Genomic DNA, 20,898 nt, shown 5'->3' on the forward strand with positions numbered 1-20,898 from the left:
CTGTGGAAAATACAGAAGATGTTTTTATACACACAAACCATGAAAAAATGGGTGTTTATCACTACAAAAGGTTTTCTCTCCCCCCACCCCACTCTCCTGCTGGTAATAGCTTATGTAAAGTGATCACTCTCCTTACAATGTGTATGGTAATCAAGGTGGGCCATTTCCAGCACAAATCCAGGGTTTAACAAGAACATCTGGGGGAGGGGGTGGAGAAGGAAAAAACAAGGGGAAATAGGTTACCTTGCATAATGACTTAGCCACTCCCAGTCTCTATTCAAGCCTAAGTTAATTGTATCCAATTTGCAAATGAATTCCAATTCAGCAGTCTCTCGCTGGAGTCTGGTTTTGAAGTTTTTTTGTTGTAATATTGCAACTTTCATGTCTGTAATCGCGTGACCAGAGAGATTGAAGTGTTCTCCGACTGGTTTATGAATGTTACAATTCTTGACATCTGACTGGAATTTTAATCCCAGTTTGTTACCCTATTGTTTTTAGAAGTCAGACACGTAGCATCCTTCCATTATGATGTGGCACTTGCAACGTATAAACAGTGTATTAATTTGGGGGAGTCCTGTAAGATTATATTCTGTTTAGTTTATTACACTGCACTTACCACTGTGGTATCCATAAATGTACCAACAGAATCTGTCTTTATGCAATTTATCTTTGGGCCTTATAACAAGGCATTGGCCCCGTGTTGCATGTGCATCCCAAAGCACCGATTTCAAGACTCAGCCTTTAAAGGAGTTGAGCTCAGCCTTACCTGTCTAGGACTCAGGTCTCCTACAGGACTACAGTTTATAAGGAGTCTGTTTATAAGGATTATTCTCTAGGGCAGTGGTTCTCAACCAGTGGTGCATGTACCCCTGGGGGTATGTAGAGGTCTTCCTGGGGGTACATCAACTCAGCTAGATAGTTGCCTAGTTTTACAACAGACTACATAAAAAGCACTAGCAAAGTCAGTACAAACTAAAATTTCATACAGACAACGACTTGTTTATACTGTAAGTAAAATATTTATATTCCAATTGATTTATTTTATAATTACATGGTAAAAATGAGCAAGTAAGCAATTTTTCAGTAGTAATCTGCTGTGACACTTTTGTATTTTTATGTCTGATTTTGTAAGCAAGTAGTTTTTAAGTGAGGTGAAACTCGGGGGTACACAAGACAAATCAGACTCCTGCAAGGGGTACAATACTCTGGGAAGGTTTAGAGACACTGGTCTAGGGCAACAGACCTGGGGGGAGCAGGAGCCTGCTGTGGGAAAAGCCTGCGAGAGATCAGCTGAGAAGGAGCCTCAGCAGGAAGGGCTAAAATGGACTGTTAGGTACAACCAAGGAGGAGGGCAGTGGATGCCCTGCACACAGAGGTGGATAAAGATTTCCTGGGGCCTTCGGCCAGAGAAAGCGAGGGGGCCCTCTCCCCACCCCTTTCACCTGCGGTGCCACCCCCATGCTGCCCATTCCGCCTGCAGCCCTGCCCACCGCCCCACCCCTTTCTGACCCTGTCAAGGTTCTTTCCCCACTCTGAACTAGGGTACAGATGTAGGGACCTGCATGAAAGACCCCCTAAGCTTATTCTTACCAGATTAGGTTAAAAAGTTCCCCAAGGTACAAACTTTGCCTTGTCCTTGAACCCTATGCTGCCACCACCAAGTGTGTTAAACAAAGAACAGGGAAAGAGACAACTTGGAGAAGTCTTCCCCCAAAATATCCCCCCCAAGCCCGACACCCACTTTCCTGGGGAAGGCTTGACACAAATCCTCACCAATTAGTACAGGTGAACACAGACCTGTAAACCCTTGTATCTTAAGAACAATGAAAAATCAATCATTCTTCAATCTTCATTCAAAAATCAATCATTCATCAATCTTCTTAAAAGAAGAATTTTAATTAACGAAAAGGTAAAAGAATCACCTCTGTAAAATCAGGATGGTAAATATCGTACAGGGTAATCAGATTCAAAACATAGAGAATCCCTCTAGCAAAACGTTAAGTTACAAAAAGACACAAAAACAGGAATATACATTCTCTCCAGCACAGCTTATTTTACAAGTCATTAAACAAAAGAAAATCTAACCTATTTTCTAGCAAGATTACTTACTAACTTTACAGGAGTTGTAAGGCTGCATTCCTGATTTGTTTTCAGCAAAAGCATCACACAGACAGACCAAACCCTTTGTTCCCCCCCTCCAGATTTGAAAGAATCTTGTCCCCTCATTGGCCATATTGGGTCAGGTGCCAGCGATGTTACCTTAGCTTCTTAACCCTTTACAGGTGAAAGGATTTTGCCTCTGGCCAGGAGGGATTTTATAGCACTGTATACAGAAAGGTGGTTACCCTTCATTTTATATTTATGACAGACCCTTTTCCAGGGGCAGAGCCCGCACCTGTTCCACCCAGAGTCCCCCTCATTCTCCCCCCCCGCAACTGCAGCCCCACAGTCCCTTTTGCTCCTTTCTGCCCCCTGGACTGTGGTCCCAAGACTGGAGAAGCTCTGTCCCTGTGCCATGACCCCAGGGCTTCCCCCACAACCCTTCGTGCTTCTGTGAGGGACCAGGGTTGGGGCACTGGGGTTTCTCCTGCCCCACCCACTTGGCACATCTGCCGGAAAATGGGGTTGAGTGTGGGTGCTTCCCCTGCTGCCCCACAGCTTCTACCAGGGATGGGTGGGGGGGATCTGGGGCTTCCCCTGCCTGGGGGCTTCTGCTGGGAATGGGGTCGGGTCGGGGGTGGGCTTCCCCTGTCCCATGGCTGCTGCCATGGAGTCATGTCAGAGTGCGGGGGCTTCCCTTGCCCTGCCCATCTGGCAGCCAGAGTTCCAGGCTCCCACTGACTGACAGTGGATTTTTTCTGGGGCTCCCCGGTTGGCCGGGGCCCCGGGCACGGGACCTGTCATCCCAGTGGCTAATCCACAACTGATTACACAAAGGGCACAATGATTGTTTGAGCCCAGGGACGGGGTAAAATACTATGAGGAGCAAACCTTTTAGGAGGGTAGCAGAGAATCCTGCATCAAGGATTGTGACCTTGTACGAAGCTGTGGGGAAGGGTTGTTTTAAGAAACAGTTACTTTGTTAATAAACCAATCCTAGGTTGGGGTGAGTTAATTTTGGGCTGAGTTAATTACCCATTGTGTGCTGTTTTGGCTGAGGAAGAAGGTAAACTGAGGCAATTGAGGTGCCTGATGCTAGACTAGATAAGCCCCTGCTACCAGCCTCAATTTCATTTGCATCATCTCCCAGTTTGCTATCATCTGCTATTTTAATAAATCAGCTGTTTCGTCTTTTCCCTTAGATTATTAAAATGAAGTTAAATAATACCAGGCCTATCATCTTACCCTGCATCCCCTTACTGACCTCCCCCCATAACTCAATACATACCAATAGGTTTTTTTACTCTTGATACATAGATCCGAGCTCTTCAGGCAATTTTCCAATGGACACTGCTGATCTAAGACCATTTGAGTTAATTTTCAAGCAACATTTTGGGAGTTGCTACAGATATTACATGCTGTACTGAAGTTCAGATATCTAACATCAGCTCTATTCCTCTCATCAACTAATCTTATCATTTGACTGAATCAGGTGAGCCACTGGTTACTGTAATTTATCTTCTATGAACACGTGCTGTCAGACTGATTCAGCAAGTTACTCAGGCATGTGCCTACCTTTCACCACAAAACTGATCCCATTAAAGTCAATGAGACTACTCACCAGCTTACAATTAGGCATGTGTTTCATACCTTCTTTCTCATTGTTCCATTTTTCGCCATTGTCTTCCATTTTTTTTTCTACACATTTAGTCCATAATTTTACTAAGTATTGGAGTTAGACGTACTAGCTGATAAATGCCAAGATTATTCTTTATTCCAAAAATCACATTATTTTTTCCTGTCAATGTACCCAATTCTCAAAGAGTCTTCAGATGAATTGCTACTTGTGTGTTCACTGGTGCACTAAATGTATGGCACATGAGCAGATGTGCCACTCCTTTATTATTTTACTTTTTGGCAGACTCAGTATGGAAAGACATCTGTTCTGGAAGAATTACCAGCTTCTCCACACTTCCTATGCTCAAAGTTGCCAGCTGTAGGATTTCAATTGAGAATACCAGGAGTGATTTTGTAAGTGTCTGAGTGCATGAACTGCATCTGCAAATTACATCCTGTTTGAAATATTTTGTGGTTTAATCTAGGTTCAGCTAAACAAGAGACTGTCACTGGCTTGAGGTGAAGCACAGATGAGCTGGGGCTGTGAAAATCCCTCCCCAACAGTTCAACAGCTGTACCACAAACTTATGAGTATTTGCTTCAGGTTGAGGGGCTGTCTGTAAGCGAGGACTGGCCTGCCTTCCAAGGTCTGTGAGAGTGAGGGATCATTTTCCAGGATAGGTTGTAGATCGTTGATGATGTGCTGGAGAGGTTTTAGCTGGGGGCTGTACGTGATGGCCAGTGGTGTTCTGTTATTTTCCTTGTTGGGCCTGGCCTGTAGTAGGTGATTTCTGGGTACCCGTCTTGCTCTGTCAATCTGTTTCCTCACTTCCCCAGGTGGGTATTGTAGTTGTAAGAATGCTTGATAAAGATCTTGTTGTCTCTGTCTGAGGGATTGGAGTAAATTCGGTTGTATCTTAGGGCTTGGCTGTAGACCAGTGGTTCCCAAACTTGTTCCGTCACTTGTGCAGGGAAAGCCCCTGGCGGGCTGGGCCAGTTTGTTTACCTGACGCGTCCGCAGGTTTGGCTGACCGTGGCTCCCAGTGGCCGTGGTTCACTGCTCCAGGCCAATAGGAGCTGCTGGAAGCGGCGGCCAGTATGTCCTTCGGCCTGCGCTGCTTCCAGCAGCTCCCATTGGCCTGGAGCAGTGAACCACGGCCACTAGGAGCCACGATCGGCCGAACCTGTGGACGCAGCAGGTAAACAAACCGGCCCAGCCCGCCAGGGGCTTTCTCTGCACAAGTGACGGAACAAGTTTGGGAACCACTGCTGTAGACAATGGATCGTGTGATGTGTCCTGGATGGAAGCTGGAGGCATGTAGGTAAGTATAGCGATCAGTAGGTTTCTGGTATAGGGTGGTGTTTATATGACCATCACTTATTTGCACTGTAGTGTCCAGGAAGTGGATCTCTTGTGTGGACTGGTCCAGGCTGAGGTTGATGGTGGGGTGGAAATTGTTGAAATCCAGGTGGAATTCTCCAAGGGCCTCCTTCCCGTGCGTCCATATGATGAAGATGTCATCAGTGTAGCGCAAGTAGAGGAGGAGTGGATACAGACTAACACGGCTACTCCTGATACTTGACACCATGCAAAACATTTTCCTGTCACTCAGTTTTGATGGAGTAATGCTATAAAACACAGTAAATTATATTTTGAAAAGTAAAACAAAAAAAAAGTTTATCATTGTCACTCTCATAGTCCAGTGTAAGCTCAGACAGGATTTAAAGCACTGTTTTCTCCAGCTGTGTATGGCTTTACTCCATTCTTTCCACATGTGATAAAAGAAGTTGTTTCTGCTCAAGGAGCCATGGACTGAGGGCAAGTCTACACTACAGTGCTACATCAGTGAAGATGCACCGATGCAGCTGCGCTGCTGTAGCGCGTCTGGTGAAGACGCACTGTGTTGACAGGAGAGCGTTCTGCCATTGGCATAATTACTCCACCTTGGAAAGAAGTGGAAGCTCTGCTGGCAGGAGAGTGTCTCCCGCCAACATAGCACTGGTATGGACAGCACGAAATTTGTGTCACTGGGCGCGGGGGGGGGCGCTTTTAAACTCCTGAGTGACATAAATTATATCGACTTAGGCAGTAGTGTAGATCTGCCCTGAGTCTTTCAATTTAATGGATGAACTGGAAAGCAATAGTCTTTAATGATAGTATGCTTGGCACACCTGAAAATCATTTCCTGTGCACAGAGAGAATTTCAGGACAAGAGATACCACAGAAGAAAATCAACATTTTTGCATGAGCATCTTCAAAACATAAAATTGCTAATGAAAATGAAATCACAAATGAGCTATTTCAAATTGCATAAGAAAGATACCGCTCAACTGCTAGTTTTTTAATATTGACATGGTAATTGCATATGCAGCAAGAACTGATGGAGGGAAGAATTTTACACTCCAACACTTATAAAATTTGTCCCTGATTTAAGAGAGCCTTCCTAGTCAGGAAAGCACTTACACATATGTTTCTCTCCCTGGGAAGTCATGTCACGCTCCCCATCAGTACCCAGCCTGGTCTGGGGAAGCTAATGATCTAACCAGCGGACCAAATTCAGGGATGAAACCTGGTCACGTGCCACCTGAGGCACATTGTGGATACGCTAAGAAGAACAGTCAATGGAGTTTAAGCATGTGGTTAAAGTCTAAGTGCTTTCTTTAATGGAATTGTCAAATTTTACTGATATCCATAGAGGTAGGATTGTTTTGTGGTTAAGACACTGGAGATTTGGTTCAGTTTCTAGCTCTGGAACAGAATTCCTTGGGAAAAGTCACTTAATTTCTGAGTCTCAGTTCTCTATCTGTACAATGAAGATAGCAATACCTCTCTTTCTCAACCTTTTGTCTGTCTCCTGTATGTAGACGACAAAACTGTCTCCTACTACATGTACATACAGTATGTTGTCCAGTGGGCCCCCAATCGAAATTTGGATTCCAGGACCAAAATAATACTAACTAATAACAATGCAAAGTATGGAGTAAATATTTAGTACCCAAAATAATTTCAGAAAATGCCCGTCACACTTATTCAGCTAAATTAAGTAATTTATTTAATAGCAGCATTCACACTGGTGATGGCTATCATTTATTATGCAAAACAATTTATTGTACAAAAGCCTTGTGTGTTCATAATTTTCCAAAACACTCATGATTTGGACTGAAATTTTCTATGCATGTTCTCTAGCCAAATGAAGGAAAGTACAGGAAAAACACTTTCAATATTTTAATTACCTGCTGGTGAAAAACAAATATGTAAAATACATTTCTCCTATAAAACCCAAAACTCTCACTTTTTTTTTTATGGGGCGTTCTCTTAAACGTTTGAACTTTAGAATTTCAGATGTGGTATAAAAATGACAGTAAGGAAGTGGTTCCCAAACACTCATGATTTGGACTGAAATTTTCAATGCATGTTCTCTACCGAAATGAAGGAAAGTACAGGAAAAAACCTTCAGTTGGCCTGGAGCAGTGAACCACAGCCAGTGGGAGCCGCGATCGGCCGAACCTGTGGACGCAGCAGGTAAACAAACTGGCCCGGCCCACCAGGGGCTTTCCCTGCACAAGTGGCGGAACAAGTTTGGGAACCACTGCTGTAAGGAGTTCAAGCTTTGCATCTGGGGGGAAATGTTTCAAACATAAGGCTATGAATAGAGCGGGTAAAATTTTTGATGAACAGCTTTCTTCTGTTTAAAAAATGCAGTTTTGTCAAAATCTCATGAAAATGGACATTTTGTCAACAGAGAAAAAAGTTGAAACATTTTGTTTTGACAGTTTAGATTTATTATATAATAAATGTCAAAATGAAATTAAATATGGTAATGTAATATTTCTATATAATTTAAATTATGTGTGTATATTACATTTAATATCTAATATAAACATCAACACGAAATCAATCAAAACAACACTAGGTAAACTAAACATTTTGGATTTATTTTTCATGGGGAAACTTCAGCTTTTCAGTCTCTCATTCTAATTCCGAATGATTGTTACAACAAAATGTTGGAATATTTCTCACAGATTAGAAATTCCAGTTTTTACGAGCTGTATTTATGAATACTTTAAAAAAACAGGGTTGAATAAAAATGGTTGGCTGCACACTTCAAACAACTGAAGTGTATGTATGTGTGCAGCTGTCTAATTACATTTCTAATTGCTTAAAATAACTTTTATAAATTCCTCCAGCAAAAACCTCAGGAATAAAAAGCTTAAAGCTAAGGCCCTGATCTTGCAAGTTTATTCACATGAATAACTCTATGCACCAGAGTAGTGCAATTCAGCTCAATGGGGCTACCGGTTACACAAACTTACATCTGTGAGGTTTGCAGGTTCAGAGCCTAAACTATTGTGAGAAATTAGAGCCAAATTCTGAGAGATCATGAACACTTTCAATTGCCGTTTGCTTGACTCTGATTGCAGGGTTTCAGCAAGAGTTTGATTCAGTAAAATACTGAGCACCTTCTACATTTGTTCCTTACTTTGAAGGATTGACCCCTAAATGCTCAGAAACTTCCATTGATTTCACCCTTGCGTCACAGCTACACATGGAATTCAGGAATAGATTTTCCTGATGAACTCTATGCATGGATGTTCTTATTCCAGAATAAGAGTGCCTTGTTCCAGATTAGTGTAATCCACTTGATCTCTCCAATCCTAGATGATAAAGGAGCAGACAAGAATAGTGTCAAAGTACCATGCTGTATATAAGGAATATTGTTGAAACCGATACAGATTGAAGGCATTATACTAAAGTCTAAGATTAATAAAAATGCCAATGAGTCTGTAGTTTTTTTTTCCGTAGATTCATAGATATTTAGGTCAGAAGGGACCATTATGATTATCTAGTCTGACCTCCTGCACAACGCAGGCCACAGAATTTCACCCACCACTCCTGCAAACAACCTCACACCTATATCTGTGCTACTGAAGTCCTCAAATTGTAGTTTAAAGACTTCAAGGAGCAGAGAATCCTCCAGCAAGTGACCCGTGTCCCATGCTACAGAGGAAGGCGAAAAACCTCCAGGGCCTCTTCCAATCTGCCCTGGAGGAAAATTCCTTCCCGACCCCAAATATGGCGATCAGCTAAACCCTGAGTTTGAAGGAGTGGAAAACTCAGCACCACCAACTAGTCTGTTAAATTGTAAATTGTTCCAACTGGAGTACTGGAAAGACCATAACCAAAAATTAGCTGGTACACTTTTTTTTCCCCCCTCCAGTGCAAAAATCAAGCCTAGCTATACAGGTTACTACTATACTGCCTTCCCCCTTCATGTACTATTTGATGTCTAAAAATCTTATATCAGCCTTTTAGGTTGAGTCTTCAAGAGAGAAAACTTAATTGGTTTTTGGTTTTGGGTTTTACATCAAGATAGCTGAAGTTAGCGATCTGGTTGTAAATTGCTAGTGGAGACAAGGCACAGCATAGTTTTACCTCAGTGTAGCTAGTTGAGGTAAACTCTAGACTTCACTTCCACCGGTGACTTTTATTGGGACACTTTTGAAAATTCCATCATTTTCCTTTGTGCTATATCATGTATTAACCAGATCATATGAAGCACAGGACCATGATGGGGGTTTGAATGGTACAGAAGTTAAAGTCTAAACATTCATTCTGGTACTAGGCCTGATATTTCTGAGAGACATTGAGATGTAGCGTAGAATAGTGGTTCTCAACTGGCACCTCTTTTATACCAGCATCCATCAGAGCTCCCCTCACTCTCAGCAATATGGGAAAGGCTGGCTGATTGGGATGCCCTGACACCAGGTTGAGAATCTTTGGCCTAGAATGTTTTTGACTTGTGCCTCTCTAAATTTGCTGTTTTGTTTGATTCTTTGCATTGGTTTGAATTTACTCTTGCCTAAACCCTTGCAGAATAGGAAGTTGTGGCCTGAGACTTCTTTGGTAATCTTATGAACTGTTCTGCCACATTGTGGTAATATTCATACTCTTTGCTGTCTACAAAACATAGTATAAAGTAATTACTCCTGGAAAAGCAATTACTCCTTTTCACCAGATAGCTTTTTGACTAATTACAGTGCTGACCTTTTAAACAGCTTAGAAGTGATTAATGACAGAATATCAAACATCAGTACAGTCTTTGATACATTAGGTGAATAAGGTAGAGTGCAGATCTAGACATTTCTTTAAGGTGATTAAAACTGAAACATCCTATAACTATCTCAAACAATACCGGTTTAGGCTTACTTGATTTTATTTGGTTATAGATTTTTGGAAGAAAATAAAAATGGTTACCTTGGCAGAGAGGTTTGGAAAGGCTCTTTTTCCCCCACTATCCTTTTCCCAAAGTGAAATCCAAATACTACTTTAGGGACCTCATTGCAGCTGCCTCAAGAGTCTTGTCTGCTTACCACCCATTACTTCTTGACTAGTATGGGGAAAGATGTTTAAAAGGCCAGTTACTGATGATTTTATTTCTGACTTTGGTGTTGGAAACAAGTGTACTTTCAGAAGTGTTCTCAGATATCAGTTAAGCATGTTGTATACTTCAGTTACACGTAAGAGTCTTTTTCAAACAAATTCTTTGGATTTCTTGTTTTACTACCATGCGCTCATCCTTTGCCCCCACATTTAATTCTAGTCGGGTAGCTTTCCTACATGCATTTTCAAAAGTGACTAGCAATTTGAGGTGTCTTCATTTTGGGGGAACTCTGAAGCTCTGGAAAGGGATTTGATTTTCAGAAAATGCTAAGCATCTGCCCAGTAAAAATCTTGATGCGTCAGTGACACAGACACAGAAAATGTCCAGGACAGTAATCCTAAGTGACTCCGAAACCAAGCCAGTTCAGAAGACTGTTGGCTTGGATAGTAACTTTGCATTGCTAAGGGGTGGTCAGCACAGTTGGTCAGAAATTTTTGGATGAAATGGTTTTTCATCAGAAAATGCTGATACGCTGAAAACCAAAACTTTTCACTGAAACATTAATTGAGAGAGGTTTCTTGGGTTCAGGATGAGAATTTATGGTCACAGAGAGCCCCCCTCCCACCACCTGCCCCTACCTTATAATACCCAATAGCTTGATAGTTAGTACACTCACCTGAGATGTGAGAGATCCAAGTTCAAATCCCCACTCTGCTTGATTGGAATAGGGACTGGAAGCTGGGGCTATTCTGGGTAGAGCTTTTGCTCAAAAGGTCTCAGTTTCATCGTGACGCAGAATGAGAGGAAAATTCCAAAATCTCAAATCAGTACATCCGTATTATTCCCATTTGGCTTCTAACTGAAGACTTGCACATTTGTTTGATGAGCAGGGCATATCTTAAACCTAAAATCATGCAAAAAGCACAGCTAACTCCAACCTCCCTTGTCGCCATTTACAAACCAGAGGGACAGATACAACAGCTGGATCCAGATCTACAGAGATTTGGGGGGGGTCTAATTGGGGTGAAGTAATAAAAGGGCTAAAATACCGTGGGTTGTTTATATTTGATTTGCAATTAGAAAAACCCTATTTGGGGAATTTAGGAAGAGAGATGCTATATCCACACTACTGCAGCTACAGTCATTTCCTACGTCAATGGAAGGGATTTTACCATCGATGTAGTTAATCCTCCTCTCCAAGACACACTAGATAGGCCAATGGAAGAATTCATAATTTACCTAGCTGCGTTTCAACCAAGAATTAGTTTTGCCAAACCACAGCAGTCAGGGTATGAATTTTTTTGCAGGCTTGAGTGACATAGCTAGGTCAATCTAAAGCCTGGTTTACACTACAGAGTTAGATCGACATAAGGCAGCTTTCATCAACCTAATTATGTTATCATCTACATTACAATGTTCCTCCCGTTGATGTAATTTGCATGCTATGTCGATTTAATAACTCCACCTCTGTGAGAGGTGTAACAATTAAGTTGACATATTTAAGTCAATGCAGTGGCAGTGGAAACACTGCTTTGCTTATGTCGACTTAAGTGGCCTCCAGGAGGTATCCCACAATGCCCCATTGTGACCGCTCTGGTCACTTTTTTTGGAACTCCACTACCCAGAGGCCAGGTACACAGGAACAAGCCCATCCCCTTTTAAAGGCCCGGGAATTTTTGAAATTCCATTTCCTGTTTGCTTGGCATGTAGAGCACCTAACAACTGCCCAGCTGAGCATGCTGGCCACATGCTTCAAACACGCTCCTACCTGGACTGCACAGGAGATGGTGGATCTCATTGGTCTGCGGGGAGAAGAGACTGTGCAGGCATAGCTCTGATCCAGCCATAGAAATGTGGCTCTATAGGAGCAGACTGCTCGGGCCATGGGGGAGAAAGGCTTTTCTACACACACACTGAAATGTATAAGCACAGTTTTGCCCATTATGAAGACAGTTACCCGGCTCCTTTTTATTTGGGATCCTCCTGCCTGAATTAAGTTGTTTAGGTTCCTCAGGTACTGTGTGCAAATCACCTGCTGCAGAATTTACTCCGCTCACCTGACTTATTTCTCTCGGGAATACACTTAATTCTTACATTTTTATTTCTGGCATGATTCACAAGTAAATCTTGTGTACTGGGCATCATTTTATTGTGCTTCAAAACTTCCTTTGCAATGGTGTGTTAATCTGAGGGTTAATTGTTTTGAGAATTACTTTCTGTTGTTTTTAATCACTTAAGCTTATTGATTCCTGTACTGCAGAAGTATCTGAATGCTGTATTTGCAGATTGCAAGTCATATTTGAAAATCAGCGTGTGCACCCTCTAAACCATCCTACTGCTGTCACAGTTCCTACAGTAGAGAAGAAAATGCCATTTATGCTTCCCTGTGAACTAAGCTGTCATAAATATAAAGGGAAGGGTACCCACCCTTTCGTATACAGTGCTATAAAATCCCTCCTGGCCAGAGGCAAAACCCTTTCACCTGTAAAGGGTTAAGAAGCTAAGATAACCTCGCTGGCACCTGACCAAAATGACCAATGAGGGGACAAGATACTTTCAAAGCTAAGGGAGGGGGCGAACAAAGGGTCTGTCTGTCTGTGTGATGCTTTTGCCGGGAACAGATCAGGAATGCAGCTCAAACCCCTCAAAAAGTTAGTAAGTAATCTAGCTAGAAATGCGTTAGATTTCCTTTTGTTTAATGACTTGTAAAATAGGATGTGCTGGAGGGAATGTATATTCCTGTTTTTGTGTCTTTTTGTAACTTAAGGTTTTGCCTAGAGGGATTCTCTATGTTTTGAATCTGATTACCCTGTAAGGTATTTACCATCCTGATTTTACAGAGGTGATTCTTTTACCTTTTCTTTAATTAAAAGTCTTCTTTTAAGAACTTGATTGCTTTTTCATTATTCTTAAGATCCAAGGGTTTGGGTCTGTGTTCACCTGTACCAATTGGTGAGGATTTTTTATCAAGCCTTCCCCAGGAAAGGGGGTGTAGGGCTTGGGGGATATTTTGGGGGAAGACGTCTCCAAGTGGGCTCTTTCCCTGTTCTTTGTTTAACACGCTTGGTGGTGGCAGCACAGGGGTCAAGGACAAGGCAAATTTTGTACCTTGGTGAAGTTTTTAACCTAAGCTGGTAAGACTAAGCTTAGGGGGTCTCTCATGCAGGTCCCCACATCTGTACCCTAGAGTTCAGAGTGGGGAAGGAACCTTGACATAAGCTAAGAAAAATAAACTCTTACATGAAGTAGATTTGGAGTGAGTAAGCAACTGAATAGATAATTATCTGGTATTTCACTGCTTTTCAACTTGGATCACTGTGGTGATCTGACACTTTCATGTTTAATTTTTTCCTAATTGGCATCTAGTTCTCCAGAAGCTCTGCTGGCTTGCTTTCTTCTCTCATAAAATAGTAAAATTCTAGCTCTTATGTTGTGAAGAAACACTTGGTTAAATTTTGCAAGGTTAACTGATGCTGCAATATTTCAGTATGCAGCCAGTGTAGAAGAATAGCAAGCATTGGTTAGAGCTGTGGGAGGAAAAATAAGTAGGAAATAATATTTCTCTCCATGTTAAATTGACACAACTTAGTTTAGAGTAAATTCTTTTACTAAACCTGCATAATCACAAATAGATTCAGACACCTTTACTAATTTCAGTATCACTTAAGTCCTTATGTAGTCCCACTGATTATAAGATCAGTTGTATGGGACTGCTCAGATAAGGTTCTAAATAGGAAAGGCAAATAAGGTGTATCAGAATCTAGCCTGTCATGACACATTTACGCTCTCATATTTAAATACCAAATTAGAGTAGGAAACCAAAATAGAAATACACTGGCCTCACCAGAATATCCATTCTGGTGGTTAGAGCCATAGATGCCGACACCAAGGTGCTCCAAGGCTGGAGCACCCACGGAAAAAAATTAGCAGGTGCTTAGGACCCACTTGCAGCCAAGCTCCGCCCTCCCTCCCAGCATCTCCCACCCACCAGGATCAGTTGTTCTGCAGCATGCAGGAGGTGCTGGGGGGCAGGGGAAGGAGCCCAGATGGGGTGTGCTTGGGGGAGAGGATGGAAAGGGGTGGGACCTTGGGAGAAAGGGTGGAGTGGGAGCAGGAGCAGGGACGGGAAGAGGTGGGATGGGGGTGGGGCTTGGAGGAAGAGGTGGAGAGGGGGTGGGGCATGGGGTGGAGGGAGGGATCGAGCACCCACTGGGTAGACAGGAAGTCAGTGCCTATGGTTGGAGCACTCACCTGGGATATGGGAGATCCACATTTGAATGCCTGATTTGGAGCATGGGCTTGAATCTAGGTCTCCCCTATAGAACTGTGTGAATAGCTGAGTTTTCAGTTTACTGGCAAATAAAAAAAATGCATCCCAGTTCAAATGGAAACTGAGATTTCTCAAAATAAGTGAACTGTAAAGCAAAAAGAAAAAACTACATTTAAGTCAAATGAAACACTTAGCTTTTATTTAGACAATTTAAAAACTTTTCTGATTGGTTTTTAATAACATTGAGGAAATTTTGAAAGAAAAAAGTTGTTTCTAACTGAAAAATCTAAATGTTACATTTTCAAAATGTCACAATCAAACATGTTTGATTTTTCTGGATTTTTTTCAGGTCCCCCTCCCCCCACAACTGAACCAATTTGGTGTAACCCAAGTTACAAAACATTATGATATTATGACATTTTGCGCCAAAAAAAAAATAATTGGCTGAAAAACTTCGTCCAGCCCTGCTCCATATCTCAGATGAGTGCCCTAATCAGGAGACTATTGGCTATTCTGGGGTAAGTCTTTCAATCTTTCCAAACGAGCTGTTCTACTTTGTGTCAATAAATATTCATTGGGTCAGAAAGAGAGAGACTCTTGCCCAGTGATTAGGGAACTCATCAGAGAGGTGGGAGACCAAATTCAATTCCCTATTCCAATGAACATGTCATTATTTATCAAAAGTGGAACAGCTTCAACAGGATTGAGAGATGTGCCCAAAATATCCCATACCCCTTTGGCTAGGGCACTTTCCTGCAATGTGGGAGACCCAATACAAATCCCTTCTCCACTTCAGGGAGGGAGGGAATTGAACGCATATTCTGGGTGAGTGCGCTAACCACTGCGCTGAATGTTATAAAGGAGGCTATCACCAGGGAAAATTCATTTAGGGTCAAATTAAACAAGTTCAATTCAATCTTATATGGATTTTATTTATTTTGATTACAAATTTTCTGATGCAATTTAACTGAAACCAAAAATTTTCAACTTTTTTTTTAACTGCGAGAACTGAAAAATCAGTTATTTCCCCTCCTCTACTCCTCACTAAGCTTGGATGATCAAATAGCATCAAACAGGACCCCAAGCTTTGATGGAAGGTGGAGATAACACCTTGGCCATCTCTTTGAAACCTTTCCCTTTCCAAACAGTATCACTTTAGCCTTGCCTAGGTTCAGTTTGACCCATCCACTCTTCATCTAAGATTTGTAAGCATTCGGACAGGTTAGCAATGGCAGTGGTTGCATCAGTTGAGAATGAGCTATATAGCTGAGTGTCATTGGCATAGTGTTGGCAGCTAAGCCTGTGATTTATTTATCTTTTCCCACTGGTCTCATGTAGATATTGAAGAAAAGAGGGGATAACATGGATCCCTGCAGTACCCTACAGGTGAGGGCCTTCGAAGGGGCATCACCCTGTTGAGTTCTGTTGGAGAGGAATAATTGGAGACACTGTACTACTGGGAATTTACTCTTTCTAAATCATGTAGGAGGCTTAGAAGTACTTTGTGGTCTGCTTTGTCAAAGCTGCAAGGAGGTCCAGCAGTATAAGCATGGAGGCCTTACCTGACCTTCATGGCCATTCAGTGGTTGTCTTTTCGTGTCATCAGAGCCATCTCTGTGCTGTTTCCTGGTTTGAATCCTGACTGTGAGTCTCATGTTATTAGAGCTTGATGGTTGCTGTTACAATCTGGCCCAGTAGTGGGTGTCACAGCTTCAGGGTAACTGCATCTGCAGTTCCTCTCCATGGTCCACCAAGAGCACCCACTTTTAGGCTGCTGGTCTGCAGCAATTACCTCTCTTAGGCTGAGATCCACATTTCTCTCCTTCCTGGGTTTCCAAGGCTGAATAGCTCCCTGCCTTACACTATGATATTTCTAGCAAGCCAGCTGCCTAAACAGGCCAGCGCCTGCACTGTGATTTCTCTCCAAAGGCTATGAACAGCACAACTGCCTGCAGTTATAAGTTACAACATGGCTCTTTAGTAGCAAGCATACTTACTCTTAAGGTGAAAGCATTACAGAGAAAACATATTAAAAACCTTAAAAGAACCTACATGCACACTGAAAAGCATATCAGAGGTCACCCCAACTCCAACCTCAAGCTCTGGCAGGTGTCAGTCCTTCAAAACCTGCAATTGGGTTTTCTGTGTGGTTATAAGTTCATAAGTGTCTCAGATTCACAACCCCAGCAGGCAGATCACTGTGTTTCTTTATATAGCTCAGGCCTTTGATCGCCAATCTCCGAGACCAGATAACCAGCCAGTAATTACCCTCTGCTCAAGGAATATGTTAAATAAACTGGATTTTTGCATAACCAGAATTAACTTCTCTTTAAATATTCCCCAGGAAATCCAGCTTCACACTCATTGTCTCAAAAGTCCATTCTTGTCTGGCACAATTTCATATAGTCCTTTGAACTCCCACATCTCACAACATCACCCCCCTAGAGAGGTTATATACAATCCTGGCCCACAATAATACATAAGCTTAATACATCAGGTTTTTCAAGGATACTGCAGGTAATTGTTACATCTATCACAGTAGGCCTAGTTGTTTTGGCCACTGTCGGAAGACAGGATACTGGGCAAGATGGACCTTTGGTCTGACCCAGTATGGCCGTTCTTATGATGTTCACTGGCTTTTACCAGCTAGGAGTGGTGTGGATGTTTCACAGGATCTGTTTCACAGGATGTGATTCTAATATTTTTCAGGGCTTTTTAAGCTTTTCTCTGTGTGATTGGGTCAAGTTCAGTCTGGGTTGATTAGCTGGTTCACTCTGGAAAATAGCTCTGCTAGCCATGATTTTTGCCACATTGATGAGAGAGGAGTAGACAGCTTGTTTTGCCTCTTACTGCTGTGACTTAATCCTGTAAGTGTTTGTCCTGCTGGAGGATGGATTCAGAATTATTAATTATTGTACCATCGGTGTTCTCACGTTACGGGTTATTCATCTGCTGTATTTCATCTGTGATCCCTGATGTTGTACAAACTCATTGGTGCTTTGGCCTCATATTTGGTGGCTTCACCTTTTCACCTAGGGAATACAGGAGTCTTTGGGGACAGACTAGCTTTGATTGCTCACTGCCATGTGGGGAAGAAGAAAAGGGTCTGATCTCTGCCTGGACGAGGTGGTGATCAGACCAGGAGAATGGTATGTTGGTGACATCTCCAATACCCAGTCCTAGGCTGATGATGGGATCCAACATGTGTCTGGCTGAATGTGGAGGTCCAGAGTCTGCCATGAATTTTACTGTATCTCTAATAGAAATAAATATACCAGGTAATAGCAGATTAATATCTCTACAGTGTCTGCTCAGCTATGAGGACTTGTGCATTGCGGTCACAGAGGCAAATCTCCCACTCCCTCCCCCTCTCCATCCATTTACTTCGGGAATGAGAGAGGAGTTGGCATGCAACAACTTCTTGCATGTATAAGCTTGGACCAAGGTCACGGGAAGTAACACATGCTTGTGATATCACTCCCAGCGTGGTCCTATATGGCCACGTTGGCTGTGCCATGATCTGGCTCTAAATATTTTACAGAATATCAAGCTGTAGTATTCCAGAGGTGGTGACATGAAATTGGGTTGCATATGAAAAAGGAAATGGTCATGTGCCACAAGACGATGTAAAAGGTTTGAGTGTTTACTACATTGGAAGTGTGTTTTTTGCAGTAGCTCTTAAATACTGTGGACTGGAATAAATCTGAGTGAGCAGATGAGCCTGCAGATAAGAACATTTCACTTAAATAAAACAGCAGGGTGATTTGAAAAATGTGTGGTTATATTTCCTGGAAATCTGACTAATACGTTCTCATTAGTGTAACCTCTGTGAAGGTTTTGAAGATTGTTTTAATCATATGCTATATCTCATGTTTGATGCATGTTTGTACCATTTTGGAAATAAAAATCTTAAACAGAAAACAATATTTTGTATGATGGTTATACTCTCTGTACAGGGAAATTAGTCCCAGAAAACTACTTTTAAGGACCCCGGCTTAAACTATACCACAGGGTGCAACTCGATAATTTTGGAATTTTATTGGTGTCAGTTAAACAGGAGAGAAGTTGTTGCAATTTCCTTTGAGAAGTTTTATCCAGTGTGTGTGCGTGTGTGTGTATGTACACAGGTCAAAGGTAATGGGCAAGTTAAGTGTTAAAGGACAAGTTTTGCTCAGTGATGCTTGTGAGCCAATTGATATCTTTATAGTACCTTAATCTTCAAGTAGTCCCATTGAAATGAATGGAAGTGCTTGTGGTAAGATACATCTCAGCATGAACAATATTGGCCGAGTGAGACCACTCTTAGAATGAGGTGCTAATCCATAACAATAGCAGGATTTAGATCTCACACCTATAACAGGAAAAGACTGAAAAGGGAGAAAAATGAACAAAATTCTCTAAGAGGCAGAACTACCCACTATGCATTTAGCATGAAATTCACTTCACTCCCTGTGATGCGCTGTTCACCCTACAAAAGCCCTCAGAGGGTCAATGTGAGCCAGGAGGGGCCAATTAATTTAGGGGAACCAGGGATTGATAGGCACTAATGGCAGATGAAGCCCAGCTGTGGAAGGAGCTGGAACAGAATGATAAAGCCAGGATGTGAGAACAGGAAGGGTCTGTGAGGTGGGGCCTGGGGCAGCTGATGGTCAGACTGCAGGCTGGCTGTGTAGGCTGGGAGATACTTGGGCTGGCTGGCAACAGGCTGAGGGGAAAAGGCTAGAAGTTGTTGAAACATGGAGAAGAAGCAAGGGCTGAGGAAAGGTTTCAGATTAGGAAGAAGGAAAAAAGAATTCAAATACTGATATTTCTAGAAGAGGGAGCAAAAAGGGATGGAAAAAAGAGTAAGGAAAAAGATCAACATCTTAAATTATCAAACCACCAGCTGGAGATATAAAGATAGGAGATTTTAATCCCTTGAAAACAGCAGAATGGGTTAGGCAAAATATTGGAGATATTTTAAAAGCTAAAAGAATGCAGGGTAGAGATTTATTAGAATGTACGCATAAGGAAAAGGCTGAGAAATTTCTTTTATTTTCCCTAAAACTGAAGTAAATTTGCCAGCCACCAAATTTTATAACAGAAGCAAAAGGGGTAATGTGTGGGGTTCCAGCAGGCATGATTAAGGATGAAATTAAAAAGGTATAGGCGATGACCAAGTGCTGTTTGTTAAGTGACGGATTAGCAGCAGAGGGGGAGAACACACGCCATCTACAGCTATCCAAGTAACATTCAAAGGTGCAGTGCTATCTGTTGGGGTAATATAGATTATCAACTCTTCTGTGTTAAACCATATCCTGGCCCTTTTACATGTTTATAAATGTCAAAAGTTTGGGCATGTTGCAACTCTCTAAAAGGAGTGTGGTAAATGTGGAGGAGAGCACTCATATGAGAGCTGTATGGAAGGAATAGAGCTCAAATGCATCAAGTGTGGGGATAAGTACAGTAGCAGGGGTGATGTATTCTTCCTAAAAGGTGAGGGGGCATGATGTCCTGCCCTTCTGGCTCCTCCCCTAGCCAAGCCAGAAGCAGGAGCCAGGCTGGGGAGCCTGGGCCCCTCCACCTGTGCTGGGTGGGGAGCCAAGAGGGCAGGGACACAGGCAGGGGGCTGCTCTTAAGCCTCCCCACCCTGGGCAGGTGTAGGGTTCGTGGTTTCTCACAGCTGCCCAGGCTCACCGGGCCACTTTCGTATAATTAGGGCTGGGCCTGTGGCTAAAAGTGGGTGGGCCAGGCCCATCCACTTTCAAAAGTGGGAGTTCCACGGTCCCTTGTCCCCCCTGTTCCGGCACCCCTGCAGTGCAGCATACAAATGGTGCGTGGCAACGGAATGAGCTAGAGAGAGACAGAAAATTAAAACTATCCATAAAATATCCTATGCAGAAGTTATCAAAAGTTATTCGCAGTGGAATGTGGAGAAGGAGGGAAACGCCAGTGAGGGAAAAGAGCTACTGGTAGAACATGCAGTTCAGGGCAGGGAAGCTAATATACGGGGAATAGATGAGCATGTACTGTTTGCAGATGAAGAGAAATTTATAGCATTTATAATATAAGTGATTCATTATACTTTACACACATGGAAGAAGCCTGAGGGAACAACAATTATAAGAAAAGCAGCAGAAAAAAATATTGGCATGTAGGCAATCTCTTGATAAACTGCATTCATGCAATTTTAAATTAAGGTAATGGAGTTTAAACATGATGGTTCTAACTTTGCTGCTGCTGTTTTTGTTGGAACACACAATTCCTGACCATGTGATATGAAACTAAAGAACACAGTTTTTGAAATGGAAAACAAACCTGACATGATATACATACAAGAAATATGGTTAGTGAGAGCTTATGTTTAGACTTCCAGGATCTGATGTAATTAGATGCGACAGAGAAATAACAAGAGGAGGAGGGGTCTATATATTTATAAAGGCAGGTCTTAGTTATGTTGACATTGATGTATAGAACTTAAGTTTTGAGTACAATACTGTTGATGTTCCTCTGCAGAATAATATCCCCTTTATATGAATCTATAATATT

The sequence above is a fragment of the Natator depressus genome, chromosome 2, assembly GCF_965152275.1.
Source record: "Natator depressus isolate rNatDep1 chromosome 2, rNatDep2.hap1, whole genome shotgun sequence".
Taxonomy (NCBI): domain Eukaryota; kingdom Metazoa; phylum Chordata; order Testudines; family Cheloniidae; genus Natator; species Natator depressus.